Consider the following 15,258-nt stretch of genomic DNA (forward strand, 5'->3'; position numbering starts at 1 on the left):
AACAGCTGGAAGAATAGCTTGAAGAGGACTCAATTGGAAAGTTTAGAGCCTTGATCAGAAAAGTTTAAAACTTTACTTGCAAATGTTTGGGTCACGGGAGTCAGTCGGAAGATCATTAAAACATATCCAGCAAGGAGAACACAAAGGTGAGAGCCAGGAAAAAAGCAGCATTTAATACAAAAGGTAAGCTAGACTCTATACTTAAAAAGGCTGGGAAGCTTGATAACGGTTACAAAGACAAACGGAAACTGAGAAAGTAGAACACACTGAATAAAAGGAAGGAAGGCAATGTGGTACAGGTGGAACTCAGGCAGGAAACATGCAACAGCAGGAAGTATCTCAAACAAGAGGAGAGGTGGGAAATTCCAAATCAAACCGGAAACAGATAATGAATGACATGAAAAAAACATAACCTAAAGAGCAGGACAGGATATGACAGAGAAGAGTAGGATTTCCCGGTATACTTTTGTTATACTATTAGCAGGAAGAGGAAGAAAAACAATAACTTAAAGCTTTAACTCAAATGCCACACTTACAGTAACAGGTTGTCTATTTGAAATGAAATTTAAAACATCAAAACCATCCCTTCTCAGGATCTGTATAGTCGCTGAGCCTGCACTCACTGAAGAGCTTTTCCGGATGAGTGTTTTTGTTAAGTAAACCTTTAGGGAAGCCTTTACCAAAAGCGAAATGATATTAGATAAATATATCTAATTTGAAGTATGTCTCTAAACATTAAACATATGGTTTCTCGCAAATGTCTTATGCCACTGAGAAAGTCTTCGTATCCCAGAAGTCCAACCTGTTAAGCCCCAAGGACCCCCTCGGCGGGTCCTTTTTTTTTCACGACACTGTGTCTCAGGGGATCTTAATATTTAAGAACCTATTAATGTGTTATACCATATTAACGGGAATAATGTCAGCTAATTGACGATACAAACCATTTTTACCAAAACAAAACACAAGTCTCATAAGAAGCATCTAAATGACCCCTGAGTGAAAAATGCTAACGCACTTTGGCACAGAACTCAAGATAAAAGATACCCTTATTACTTATCGTAGCTGCACATACAATATATCCGATTAAAGCTGAGGTTCCACAGATTATTTAGGTATATATATCATCACTAAGTGATCCGAACTCGCAACAGGGGAAGCAAACTCAGACATCACAACACGTACCTTTACGTAGCTTTTACGGGAGATCCTCTCACCGTAGCTGTCAATCTGATCAAAAGACTTGTTCAATGGCATTAAAACGAGAAAAAACGCGAATGAATCGGTTAATCCATAGGTTGATAATGTTTTTGGATCATCATTTTTTTTATTTATAATCCATAATTCCATTTTTATGTAAAAATCGGAGGTTAAAAGTTAGCTGCTAATGGTAGCCACCAGAGTTATCGCAGCTTTCGGTCTTGGTTATGCGGCAGTCTCACACACACACATTACCAAATAAGGAGTATGTGGGAGTTCCCCTCGATTCCATTGGCTCTGACGGTTAGAAAGAGATGTCAATCAGCAAAATCGAACAAGGGGGGCCAGAGATAAGTCAAATCCACCCAAATGCCCCCAGAAGTGTTTTTTTTTGTTGCTAAATCTCTCTAAAAAGGTCAAATTTCACTTGTTTTGCATCAATCTTGATACAGGGTACTTATTATATGTTGTAGTTGTTCTACAACATACAAAATAGTATGTTCCTAAAGCTTTTAGTCTACCATCCCATCATTCAAGGGTGGTTTTCACTTTAAGTAATTTCTTTTTTTTGGACGGACACAATAATTTACATTTTTTTACTGTGTTCAATCTGAATTTACTTTAAAATAAAAACATCTATATTGATTCTGACACTTCTAAATCCAACTCACAGGTGTTACCTTGCTTTGAGAAAAAAGATTATTAATTTAACCCTTTTAGAAGGGAAGATATGGTCATTTGTTCTGGGAATGTCATTTTCGAGCCTGAGACCTGAAAAACAGTCTTGGGGTTTAACAGGTTAAAATATGCCACATTAAATACATGCAAAGCATTTGATTTGCCCTATAAAGTAATGAGTCTGCAGAAAATAATCAATTCACACTCTCAGTAAATTGAAATAACGGAGAGCAGTAAAATGCAAATAGATTCCCTCATCCAATAACAAATAAAGTCCCCATGTTGCCTCTCGTTAACACTCAAATTATTGCTGTGACCATTTAGCAGCTTTATTAAAGAACCATGTTACAATCTGATGATTTATGTTACGGCCAGCTCTCAATCCAATAGGGAGTAGAAGGAAAGATTCTGTTGCCAGTCCGGGTTCCTGTTTTCTAATTCTACATCAAAATGTGATAAGGGGTTTCCTGAATGCATCCTGAGGGATCAAGCCCTCGTTGCTAAGAGACTAATGGAAAGTCAGGGGCTAAAGGAATTGCAGCCGTGAGTCACTGACCAGAGAGACTGATTGTATAAAAGGATAATGATACAAAATCATCTACCTCTGTATCTGTGCGTCACTATTGAAATAATAATAATAGGTGTAATCATTATTTCTATTGGGCCCTTATTCGCATGGGTGTACATGTACAGGAGACCAATCATCATCCCCACATACTCCTTTACTTTATAAATATATGTATAAGCTTAGGATCTTTAATTCGTTTTATGTACCTCCTTCTAGTGCAATAAAGTGTGTGATTGCACATTCTGTGCAGCATCATAAGATGTTGAATATAAGATATAAAAGAGATAAATGCTTTAATTGAAAGCAAAACCAAGAAAATAAATAAAGCAGTTGGTGATAGAGCAGTAGGCAATGTTAGTGACGAGGAAGCAAATGATGACGGAGGCCCTGAAGGTAGTGCAACACCAAGTGGCTGTTGGTTTTATCCCTCTATAAAAATGGCTTGAATGTTGATTTTCGTCTGTCTTGAACATCAGTTTTTGATAGTAGGGAAGCAAATCTAGCTGGATTAGTTGTACGTGCCGCAGTTTGAAAGTGGGGGGGCTCAGTTTAAACCGGATTGCTCTTATAAAACAGGCTACCAAACCATGAGAGTAAATGTACGTCAGAACTTCAAAGAATAATACTATTCAAGCCACCAGAGGCCTGAAATGATGACTTGGTATTGTCAAAAGGGGAGTCGGTGTTACTTGCAACCAAACGTGTCATTGCATAGGTGAAGAATATCACACTATCAAAGCTGAACAAAGGTTAGACCCTGTGAACACATTGCTTGAGTACAACTCAAGTTTGAGAGCCAAGGAGACATTGATCCACCTGAAAGGAAAAATAAAGAGTAACAACGCTCCATCAGTCTGTCAGAAAAAGGTCCAGAGAGATAGAGGGTACTTATGCAACAGCACATGGAATAGTACAAATCTACTATGGAATTTACTCAGAAAACACCTTGGAACAGTTCATAGCTTCAGAAACAAATCATCTGAAGAAGACTGTCCACAGCGATGTGTCTGTGAAGACTTCATATGTCTTATTCTGGTTATGGATCGAATAAAAAGGTTTTAGTTTCATTCATTAATCATTCATTGTGTTTGTGGTAAAGGAACAAATATATATATTTCACTTTTTCATGTGGTGGACATGTCACCTTAAAGGTGGGGTAGGTAATTTTGGAGAAACCAGCTCGAGTGCGCTAGAATTTGAAAATACACAGCCGGAAAAAATCTGCCACTTCCTTACAGAGCCCCTCCTCCAACACACACGAACGTGTACATGACCAATGAGGGCACGAGATAAGTTTGTGCACAGATGGAAGGCTGACAGGCAGGTAGGCCATCCAGTTATTTTAGCCGGGCCGGCTCAGATGATTGGTCGTGCTTTTTACAGTACCACGGCTTCCACAGATGACTTTTTTTTATGGATTTTTGTCAAAGCACTTAAGATATTCATTGCTATCGGGATGTTAAGAGCATTCCATGGAATATAACAAAAAGTGTATCTCGAGCCGGTTTCTCAAACTTACCTACCCCACCTTTAAGCCTGATGAACCTTTTGTTGAGATATCAGGTTTGCAAAGCAAAATGATCTCCCTCATTGAAACCCGGCAGAACATGCTAACATTAACCGCTGTGGTGTTAGGTAACACGTCTGTGGGCGAGGGGAGAACCTGTGTTCCTGTTAGGTTTAGCATGATTAAGCAAATCTGTTATAAGGTCTTTCCTTGACATTTGCGATGAAAATGAGAGCGGGGGTGTGTGTACAGGGCTGCTTTTGTGGGACAACCATTCATGGAACTTTCTCTGAATACATCAGGAAAGCAAATTTGCTCAAATAAACTTCTTTCAACCAATAGTAGAGAAAGATAAAATAAGTATTATGAAAGAATAATCCCTTCAAAGACACATGTACATATATGCAATAAGCAAGATAAATTAAAAAATGTATTGCAAGAAGGTTTCAGACAGAAAATGTGTTGAAAATCTGCCTTTTCTACAATGTCAGGGGGTCAGTGACAGCTTGATTTATATGTATATATACACAGGCCCATAATGAGGCATTTCAGCAAACAAGAAAGCACTGTGCCATTTGCAAAATAGCTTCAGTGTTCATTTACAACAGATTCAGGGGGAGCAAACATGGGAAACGTAGTCACACAGAGTTTGAAAACGTGTCCCTACAACTTAGAAAAGAGAAACTTTCTGTAAAACTGAGTGTTGTTCTGAAGCTGAAGTAGAAATGACAAAAAGAGTTTTGAAAAGTAAGGCCTTTATGTGATCTATACTTGTTGACTTGTATTTTAAGAAATCAATAGTGCGCTGCTGGGTTGTTTTTTTGTTTTTATTGCCTGCTGTTTTTAAGAAACTCAAAGAAAAGATTGAAGGAGACCTGGAACTGCTGTGAATCCCTGAATACCTGCAGTTTTTCAAACCTGCTGTTTAGTATGTGGGACGGCGTCTAGGACAGGAATAGATTCAAAGGAAGTGAAAGCCGTCACACAGTGGAAAAAGCTCATTTGTCATCACTATGGTTTTTACGAGGCCTCTGTGGCAACTATTGTAGATTCAAAGCCAGTTATTCTGTCATTGTCCAACCACCAAGCACATACATTGCTATAAAGTCCTTTTTTAACAAGGACGATGTGTCTTTAAAAACAATAAAAACTCTGGTGATGTAACCAGTAAAGGGTACAGATATCAGCCTGAAGGAGATGTAATCAACTAAGGATACACAAAGCGGCTGAAATATACAAATCTCTAAAGCTGTAGCGCATAATCAGCTGGATTTGTTTTACTTTTTTGTGAATAAATGCCCTGATTGGTGTATAACAGAATAGACAACGGACCTTCCACATATGTGTGATAATGGCTGCCAGGATCACTGCACATAATGTTGTTATACACTCAGAGATGGTACACACTGGAATCAAGGTGGATCAAAAGATGGGATTCAGTGGATTACAGAGTTTTTCTGGTAGAGTCCAATTTACAATTATGCTACAGTGACAACTTCAAAGATCAATTGTGTTGATGTTTTAAAATGACTAGATATGTTTTGTCACTGTCAGGTTTTGCTGTGTTGACTTTTGTTTGGATGCAGCCCTTCGTGACAAACAGAATGAATAGCAGCCAGGAAACATTTGCTTTTTACATAAGAGATTTTTAAATGATTACTGCCTCCTTTGTACAAGAGTTTTCATTTTATTTTAAAATGATAACCAGCCAAAAACAATCAATTGCAAAAAAATAAAAATAAAATAAAAGCAATGTGAGATATGCTTGTGTTGTTTACAACGTGTGTCTAAATGGATACCATGTCTTTGAACTGCTAACCAAATCTACCTAGCTACCTAATAAATAATATGATCCTGAAGCTGAACCTGAAAAAGTAAAGTCATAGGAGAACGAAGTAGAGTATCTCTTTATTTATATACAACAAAAACTGCTAAGCAAAAGCAATTGTCCTTGTAATTGTGTTGTTGCAGTATGCTATATTGTGCCCTTTCCTGACCACCTCTATATTGACCCTGATTCTGATGTTCTGCTTTATACTTTACGTCGTCCGTCCTCCTTTACACCCAACCCCCTTCATTCGTGGTCTATTTTTACATCGTAATACTGTCCATTTTTATCTGGTGGCCTATAAATGCACCATTAAAGAATTAGTCATATGCAATCACAAGAGATGGCCCAAAACCATCTCTTGTGATTGCATATGACTCATCTGTTGCCGTGTCATCCTCTGATCCTGTGTGACAGCGCCGATCCTCAACAACCTGCCCACAGACCCCCCCGACGCCATGAGCCAAACAGGAAGAGAGAAGGGCAAACAACTCCATCATAAATCAGACAGTAACCTGCCCCGACACATCCATAACTGCTAACACTGGGTGTTACCATCCAGATGTTAGACCCCTCCTTTGTCAGATTCACTCCTACAAACAGTCGTTACCTCATGGAAAACACTTGCTAACATGTTAAGAATAAGACACAACTTAAAGGGGTTATAAAGTATACCAAGGTTTGTTGTGGGGACTTTGTTTGGGAGTTATTGTGGAATAAAGTGTATTTATAGGTATTTGCTCACTCCTTTGTCACTGTATTAATTTATATATAGTATATGCACTTTATTGTTGTATTTTTACACATACCCCCATTTACTTTATTTCTGATTTGAGGCGCAAAAGAAACTGTGGGTATATAAACTGTGGCCTCACAATTAAACAGTTTTTCTTGAAAGATTTTCATCCTGAGTCCGATGTAATTTGTGGGTGCAGCATCAGCACACTGACGTTAAGAATGTATGAATGTTCAATCTAATGCCATAATTACACACATGGTATGAGCTAAGTATGGCTTTTCAATGGATCCTCCTAGGAAATATTCTTCTTGGAAAACCACAAATTATGTGTGGATACTTTTGCAGAACAAAACAAAATGTAGACCCAATGTTTGAATTGCGCAGTGGTAAAATAGAATAGAGACAAAAAGATAATTAACATTGGACTGAAATCCATCTGGTTGCAAAAAACAAATGTTCCCTGATGTCAGTTTGTACCTACTAGAATTGAAAGAAGGCTGACATTCTTTTGAAGAACATTGTGTTTTGTGCTTGTTTTCATTGCCTCAAAGTGCCCAATAAATATGTTTTGCAGGATCGGTATGATGAAAACTGTCAATATTCTTCTTTCAACAGTTTCATTTCATTTAATTTCAAACCTTTATTTATCCAGATGTATCCCATTGAGATCATTGATCTCTTGTTCAAGGGAGACCTGCAACAGTCAAACAGTTAAACAGATATGTTTATTTGCCAACAAAGACATCTACGACCTTTATGTGTCAGCTTTCTGCCTCCCGCATTAGCTTGCACAGTCTTGGCTGATACACTCAAACCCCTGAGGGAGATCCAGTTTGCAGATGTATGACTCGCTGCCAAGATGGAAACCGATGAAAACCCCCTCCAATGCCATCAGTCACCACATTCTTAGTGACGGAAGATAAACTTCATCCAAATGTTGGGATTCAAGATATTTATTATTTTATAAGGAAGGTTTTTCTGTCACAGAAAAACAGAAAATGGATAAATCATTCAGCTCACAGTACATCCAATCCATGTGTACATCTTGTATTGATTAGTAGCTGTGTGTGGGACATGGAGGGTGTACAGCATATTCTTTAGGAAGTGCAGATTGTTGGTGTTTCAGCTTGTGTCACAGTCTGCTTTCTCACTGACCTATTTTCTGCATTAACATTCCTTAGTCACCTCGTAGTCACACCCTGTCTCTCTCTCACTCTGTTACACCCATCAGCTCCATTAGTATTTAGGCCCACTTCACTTTCACCTCAGTGCCAGATCGTACTTTGCAGCATGCCAGTCTTTCCCGCATTACCCTCCAGATTGCTCTCCCGGTTTCGACCCTGCCTGTCCCTGACCAGCCTGCCTCGCCTGCTCCCTGACCCGTTCTGTACCTGCGACTCCCGTCCTGCTTTCTCCTGGAACCCTCGCCTGTCCCCGACCAGCCCTTTGCCGACTATCTGCCGTTTTGTCTCCTACCAGCATATTGTCTTCAATAAAGCTGGTTACCGACTATCCCTGGTTTCCCGTGTTCTGTGACAGCTTGTGTGTGTTCTTACGCAGATTCCTAAAGCAGTAATGTCCTCCATCTCTTGGCTGAAATTGCATTTGGATCTCTCTTTTTCTCAGAAGCTTTTGATTCTTTGATGTTGTGTTTAAGCAATGTAGAAGAAGGAAAGCCCAGTTTAGTATCACTGTGGAAAATGAAAGTATGTGTTATTTAGCTTGGTAGGGGACACCATTTGGTAATGCTTGGAGACAGTGGAGAAAGCCTTTGATTCTCTGACTAGTAGTTAAAAATAGCACATACAAAACGTCATGCTTTTAGTGGAGGTGGACATGCTTTCCTTTTTTATCCCATTTTGGTGTAATGGCTCTGATCAAAGCCTTTTCTAAACAAAAAGCCTTCTCCTAATGAGCAAAAACAAATACCCTGGTGTGAGAAAAGCAAACAGAGCCAAGTATAAGCCTCAGTTATCTGTGCAGAAGACTATGGTTTAAAGCTGCTCTAATCCAAAGGTGTATACTACTAGACCAAATGACTATGTAATGTGAAAGGGGTTGCATATATGACTTACTTACAGAGAGTTATTATAGATATTTCTTAAGAGGTGGTGGAGAAAACACGTCAGATGGCTTCAATAACATTAATGATGGATTTGCTCTCAAGTGTCCCACTGTGTCATTAAAGTCAATTAACTTGGTGAGTACTTCTGTGAGCACTCAAAATACAGGAACCAAGATGTTGTAAATATAGGTACACATCCACTGTGCGTCATACATGTGAGTAATAGAATCAATGAGATTAAAAGGAAGTGACTTTGGTACAGGCGGAAATGTTGTGATGTTTTCAGCTTGTAATGCAAATACATGCAGGTGTGCAAACTGAACTCACCAGAGCAAATGTTGTCTTTTCAAGAAGGTCGGCTGATGATCACCTGATCTGAGTTGCTTTCATTTCAATCTGCAATCTACAATCTGTGCTCCTTTTAAGGGCAGCTTTCTCTTTTATTGACTTTTGCAAGCCACATATAACTAAAAAACTGTTTAAGTTTCCAACACTTTCCACTCCATGTTTGAGGATGAAGTAAAGCAGCAGCTAAATACACTCGAGCTGAAAATGACTTCAAATCAAGTCCAGTAATTCCATGTCTTACTAGTTCGACCACCAAAATCCTTGTGCTTCAAGTTTCCCCTGATCAGCCTCTCCGTTATGGCTTTAAGATAATCCAGGGCCACATGGCAGCAGAAGAAAGATGAGTAGTTTGACCTGATGTGGCAAGGTTAAAAGGTGTCCTGGCACCAGCTATGTTGTACAATGGCAAACAAAGCTGGGTCAAATAGTTCTGTAGTAAATGGGTTCAGAGGTGACTGACATTTCCTCACATCAGTTTGTATCTCCTTTCTATTTCTGCTCTCTAGTCATGAGAGACTCTGTTTATCCATCACTTCAAGAGTTCCAGATGTGCTGTGTATCCGGCGATCAGACAAAAGACACAGAGAAAAGAGAGATGGATGAAGAGTGTCAATACTTTTACAGTTGTTCCTCTCTTGTCCATGCATGAAGTCTTGTTTCCACATCCTGTGATTACAGAGCTGCAAGACATCAGTGTCACATCAGGTTTACTACACAACCCTTAATCTGTTTTCTGGCACAAGCATTAGCCTCTGTTTTACTTCCAGAAACTCTGCCAGGAACCATTTTAAAAGCCAGAGTTGCAAAAGTGTTTCTGACATTATTAATGGCTTGTGTGCAAATGTAAAGAAAATGTGAGTTTACGATGGCTGGCTGACTAAGGTGATGAGGTGTTGTTTCTATTTTCACTCATGCATGAAATCCGCTAGCTGAGAAGAAAATGACAGATTTGTCGTTTTCTTTGCTTCAGGACTCAGAGAGATGTACAAAAGACAACACTCAGTTCCAAGAGGACATGAAATGATAGGTGAGAGCGTAATCTTTTCACAGACATTCCTTTGATTATGCCTCTCAAAAAATGCATTCCCCATAAAAGGAAAACTGTGCCTCTAAAGGTCACCTATTATGCAAAATCCACTTTTTCATGAATTCTTTACATAAACATGTGTTCCCTCTGTGTAAAGAGATTCTGAAAGTTTCAGGGGAAAAGATTCTCTCTTTTTGTCCTGATCCATTTATACAAAAACCTGTCTGAAAACGAGCTGATCAGATTTTGGCCACTTTGTGATGTCATAACGATTTTTTGGCTTGTGTAACCATTAGCCAATCACCAACCAAGGTAACCCCCGCCCACCTTATCACCTGAATCTCCTCCTAGAGCACCATTGTGTTCTTTTTAACCAAATATCTCTCAGAGGGGCGTGGGGAGTGGCTCCTTATTTTCATCTAAAGTAACAGACACAGAATCAGCACTTTTGAAACAGGACTGAAACAGAGGGGTTTATGGGATGCTACAATGCATGATCTGTTTGGTATTTGGAGCCAAACACTTCAGAGACATGTTTTGTATATCTGAGAGCTATAATATATTGATGTAAAACAGTATAATAGGGGACCTTTAAACATTTATATATGTAGTTGAATGATTTCATGTCTCAAGAACAGAATGCTTTGTATAGCCAGATAAAATAAACTCAGCAAAACATGGAGGAGTGAATCAAACACTGTGAGGTTACAATGTGTTCTTCTTACTGAATGGCGCTTCCTGTGGGAATCAGTTTCTTCCTGCCACGATACTGGCTACTTTATAATTCCTGAAATCTGACACATGATTCGAAGCCATGAGTCAAACAGGTAGTAGATTGGATATGCAGTGGTGACATCATGAGCTCGAGTCATTTCCGTTTACTTCCCTGTTTTTGATGACACACATGCTCACTAATGACGGTTTGCTCATTAACTGGAGGAAGGAGGAAGAATTACAAACCGCGACTGGCAGAGTGCACGCATGTCTCTGCCAAACTGGAACTAAACAGAGAAATCTGTCACATAAAGAAAGAAGAATCTCCAAGAAGTCATATAAATCGCATTTACAGATTCAGTTAAATTGGATGGAAATAAAAATACATTGGTTTAGATTTGGTTAACTGAACTACAAACAAGGTTTTTCCAAGTGCATTATCTATAAGTCCTAATTTCAGTTGAGTACAAGACTTAAGAGTCTAAAGCCATGTTAGTCACTCTCTGAGGCTGTAATGCTCATTGTAAAAGAAAATCCAAGCAGCATTGAATGAGATGACATTTTGACCCAGTGTTGACACAAGATAAAACGTCAGTGGATCACCAAGTTAAGTAGGTTTCCTCCTCTGGAGACCATGATTGTATATTAGATTAGATTACTTTATTGTCATTACAAAATGCAAGCACAGTGTAACGAAATTAAGGAGGGTCTAACCAGGGTGCAAAACAGTCAGTTATATACACAATTATCAGAAGTATGTACAAAATAAATGATACAAAAATAAAGGTAAATAGATGGGAAATGCATAAATAAGAATAAATACACAGATACTTTGGATTCCATGGTAAGTCATCAAGTACTTGTTTGTATTAATGTTTCGAGTTCGAGAGGAATAAGCACTGAAGAATTCTTGATGAGTAACGAAAAAAAAAGGCCAGCAATGTGCGAGTCATTTTGTGTGACTATATAAAATATGTTAATAGGATATCAAACATTGAACAGTTTCTGGGCCGCAGTATAGCTCACCTGGTAGAGCTGGCGACCCCATGTTATCCCCTCTGTCTCCCCCTTTCAACTCTGTTATCTCCAATAAGGGCAAATCTGGCCCAGAAAAACAAAACGTTCCAGTTTGCTTAAGTATAAGAATATTGCACTACGGCGCAATCAAGCCCTTAGCAGCCTGAAGAGGAATCCTTCTTTTTCATGCAATAATTCATTACTGTAGATACAGTGGTTTCCAAAAAAGGACAAATAGCACAGCCTTTAAATTAAAAAAATATTAAAGTAAAGAGACAATAATAACCACAAACTGACATAATCATGCATTACTTCTACCAAAGAAGCTGGTTCAGGCAACAACACAATCAATAGCGAAGGATTTTATTTTCCAGTAGAGTAATCTGATGAGGTTGGAAGGTTGGAAGGTTGATTACAATCCTATTAGAGGGCATGATTTAAGCTAACTGTACTTAGACCATTCATCATTTTAAGTGTTCTGTTGTGGAAGAATCCGCCTGCCTTTTCTCTCTCTGATACAATATCCAGCAGGGTCCTTGTCAAAACAGCTAAAGGAGACAAAACTAACAATACTCCGATTTGGGGCACAATGGAAGACTCGTCTTGCTTCATAGGCATCATTCAGAAGACTTAAGGGAATAGAAAGTGTTGGGGGACATGAGACATGGTTTGAGAGAACATTTAGAAATCTCATATTTGAATGTCTGCACAATGGCGTAATGTAGCTTAACGAGATAAAATAAAAAATCTTTCTTCAAGACTACAGGATGACATGTGAAACATAGTATATTTAAAAAAAACGTATAAAGGCAATATCTACTTGTACAGAGCTCAAGTCTCTGCCTGAAGTTTCGTGAAATGAAATGAGACGTGACGTGAAAGTGTAAATATCCATCACATATATAGCTTAAAGTGGAAACATGGCATGAATGGTATACATGAAAAAATCTCTTACCTGATGCTTCAGTTGTATGAAACGGCTTTCAAGTTCTCATTGACCTTGCAGAAGGGTACTTTGATTTTGCAGTTTAGTTACTACAGCTCAAAATAAATTGATGCACTGTGTTGATTAAATGCTGTTTCATTATGGAAGACCATCTGTTGAGGTGTCACCTCTAAAGCTTCTCCTGGGAAGGACACCGTGTCCTTGAGCTTCAGGAGCAGCAGAAGTGACAAGAAATCTTAAAATGACTTGGGTGGAGAGAATGAGACAACATATTGTTTTAAGGTGTCGGTCTGGTACCAGAAAATAACTGTGTAATGTAATTGATGGTTTGGTGATATTATCTGAGGAGTTTAGCAGAACCAGCAGTTAAGCACAGGAACAGCTTGGCTCCAGGACAGAACAATCTGAAAGTCCTTGACACCGTAATTGCTTTGTGCTGAACGTGAATACAGTTCTCCTGCTTCAGTCACAGCAGCACAAAAAGCACTGGGGCTTTTAAAAGACTGGAAACATGGAAACAACAGGCAACTAAAATATTCCTACCTGTCCCTAGATTCACTAACAAACAACACAACTATTTTTGTTTTACAGGAGGTTATAAATAGAGAGTTTCTTGGAAGTTAGTACCTTGAGTTTTGCCGTACCCGGGAGGTTGTGCAAAGCCAAGAGATGTTAGCGCACATGACAATAAACGAGAAAAAAAGAATCCTTACCCTTCAGTATTTGCACGTTGTAATACAAAGAGTAAGAATAAGTGTGCAACAACTGATGAATTTAGTTTCCTTCAGACAGATCCAGCTAGCTCTTTCCTGCTGTATCCTGAAGTAAGTTAAGTTAAGCTAGGCTAACCAGCTGCCAGTTGTAAATTCATATTTAGTGGATCAATCTAACTCTCTGCAAAAAAGTGAATACTTATCATAATCGTGAAATCTTCTTAAGAAAAAGGCCTTTCTGTTATATTTTTGTTACGCTAATCAGATAGCTACAAAGTCGCAGTCTATCATTCTGTGTGCGTAGGCCTACTGTGTGTCTTGTTCCGAGGTCCACGGACACAGAGCTTCCTGTGAGTACTGCATGAATCTCTGGTTTAATCTGCGCGTGTTCAAGAACAAATGAAAGAGTTTTGTCCTAAGGTTCTCTAGAGGATTTCTCCCAATAAGTCATATGTGGGGCCTATGTGCAGAATTTCGCTAAAACATCAGAAATGCCCGATAAAGTTTATCTATTTAAAGGCTGTCTATAAAAGTGACCTTTTTCTGATTAAACCACTGGGATAAGACAATTACATTCTGTTTCCTTCCACTGTCCCTTCCGCTGTCTGTTGCTAAAGTCCCTGTCCACCAGCAGGAAAAACGACATCCGCTTAAGCTATCAAGCTACATGCTAATTAACTGCACAAGCACTGGGCTGTGCATGAGGCAGGTAGTGTGCCATGTGTGAATGTCCCATAATAAAGGTGAGCTCAGCACAGTTAGGGCCCCGTTGGCTCTTATCACCGAGAGCGAGTTTCCCTCTTGTGCCAGAATCTGCAAATGTGTACGCCGTATCTGTGAATTGACAGATGGTATCAAGGCTGCAAGATGAGGGCCTATAGGCCCCTTGTCATGTCTGCCGATATCTGGTTTTCTGGTCTGTTTGTTTTTATCTGTGTCTATGTTGTTGTCAGTGATGTATTGTCTTAACTTCTTTAATGCCTCTGTGATGTGCTGCAACCCATTTTCCCCTCAGGGACTAATAAACGAATAGCCTACTATACTAAATAAACATATATTGACGTTAATAATGGCGTGTAGTGCCGTGAAAAGAGAGTCGGAGGCGGTGTATTAAGAATGGAGTTCCAATCTTTATTATCCATTACTTCAGAGAGGTTAACACATGCACTGCTCTGCCATGATGAGCTAGCAGGAATGGCAGCTAAAGCTACAGGTGTTCCCCACTAAAGGGTCCGTGTGGCAACACAATAAGCAAGGTGAATTATGTCCAATAACGTGTCACCACACAAGCCCCCCCAGAATTCACACATAAACAAAATCAGCATGGCGGGGAGGAACGACACGCCGACCCCCACGACTCCTGAGCACGGGAGTCGGAAAAGTGACTCCCGCCTGTGCGGCCCCCGGAAGGGGAGGGACCGGGACAACAGGTCTTAAATCCGTGACAGGGGACGAGGCCGGGGGGCGGCCCCGTCGCGGAGGTCGAGCCAGCACCACAGGCTGGTCCAAGTCCAGGTGAGCAGCCTTCACCCGGTCCACCGAGACGTGCTCGGCCTTGCCACCCAGGTCGACCACCAGGTGCTTGTCCCCGTGCTCCAAGACCCGGAAAGGCCCATCATAAGGGGGCTGCAGGGGGCCTCTGTGCGCATCGTGCCGGATGAACACGTGCTCCGCCGAGCGGAGCTCTGCGGGAACCTGGGACACCTGAGTACCGTGCTGAGTAGTAGGGATCGGAACAAAGGCCTCAGCGGCGTCACGCAGGAAAGCCCGCTGGGCCGACGCCGATCAGGGAGCCGAGGAAATCCCCCGGAACTCTCAGCGGCTGACCGTAGACCATCTCCGCTGTAGAACACTGCAGATCTTCCTTAGGTGCGGTCCTCAGGCCCAGCATCACCCAGGACAGCTTGTCGA

This window comes from Gymnodraco acuticeps, unplaced genomic scaffold, assembly GCF_902827175.1.
Source record: "Gymnodraco acuticeps unplaced genomic scaffold, fGymAcu1.1, whole genome shotgun sequence".
Classification (NCBI taxonomy): Eukaryota; Metazoa; Chordata; class Actinopteri; order Perciformes; family Bathydraconidae; genus Gymnodraco; species Gymnodraco acuticeps.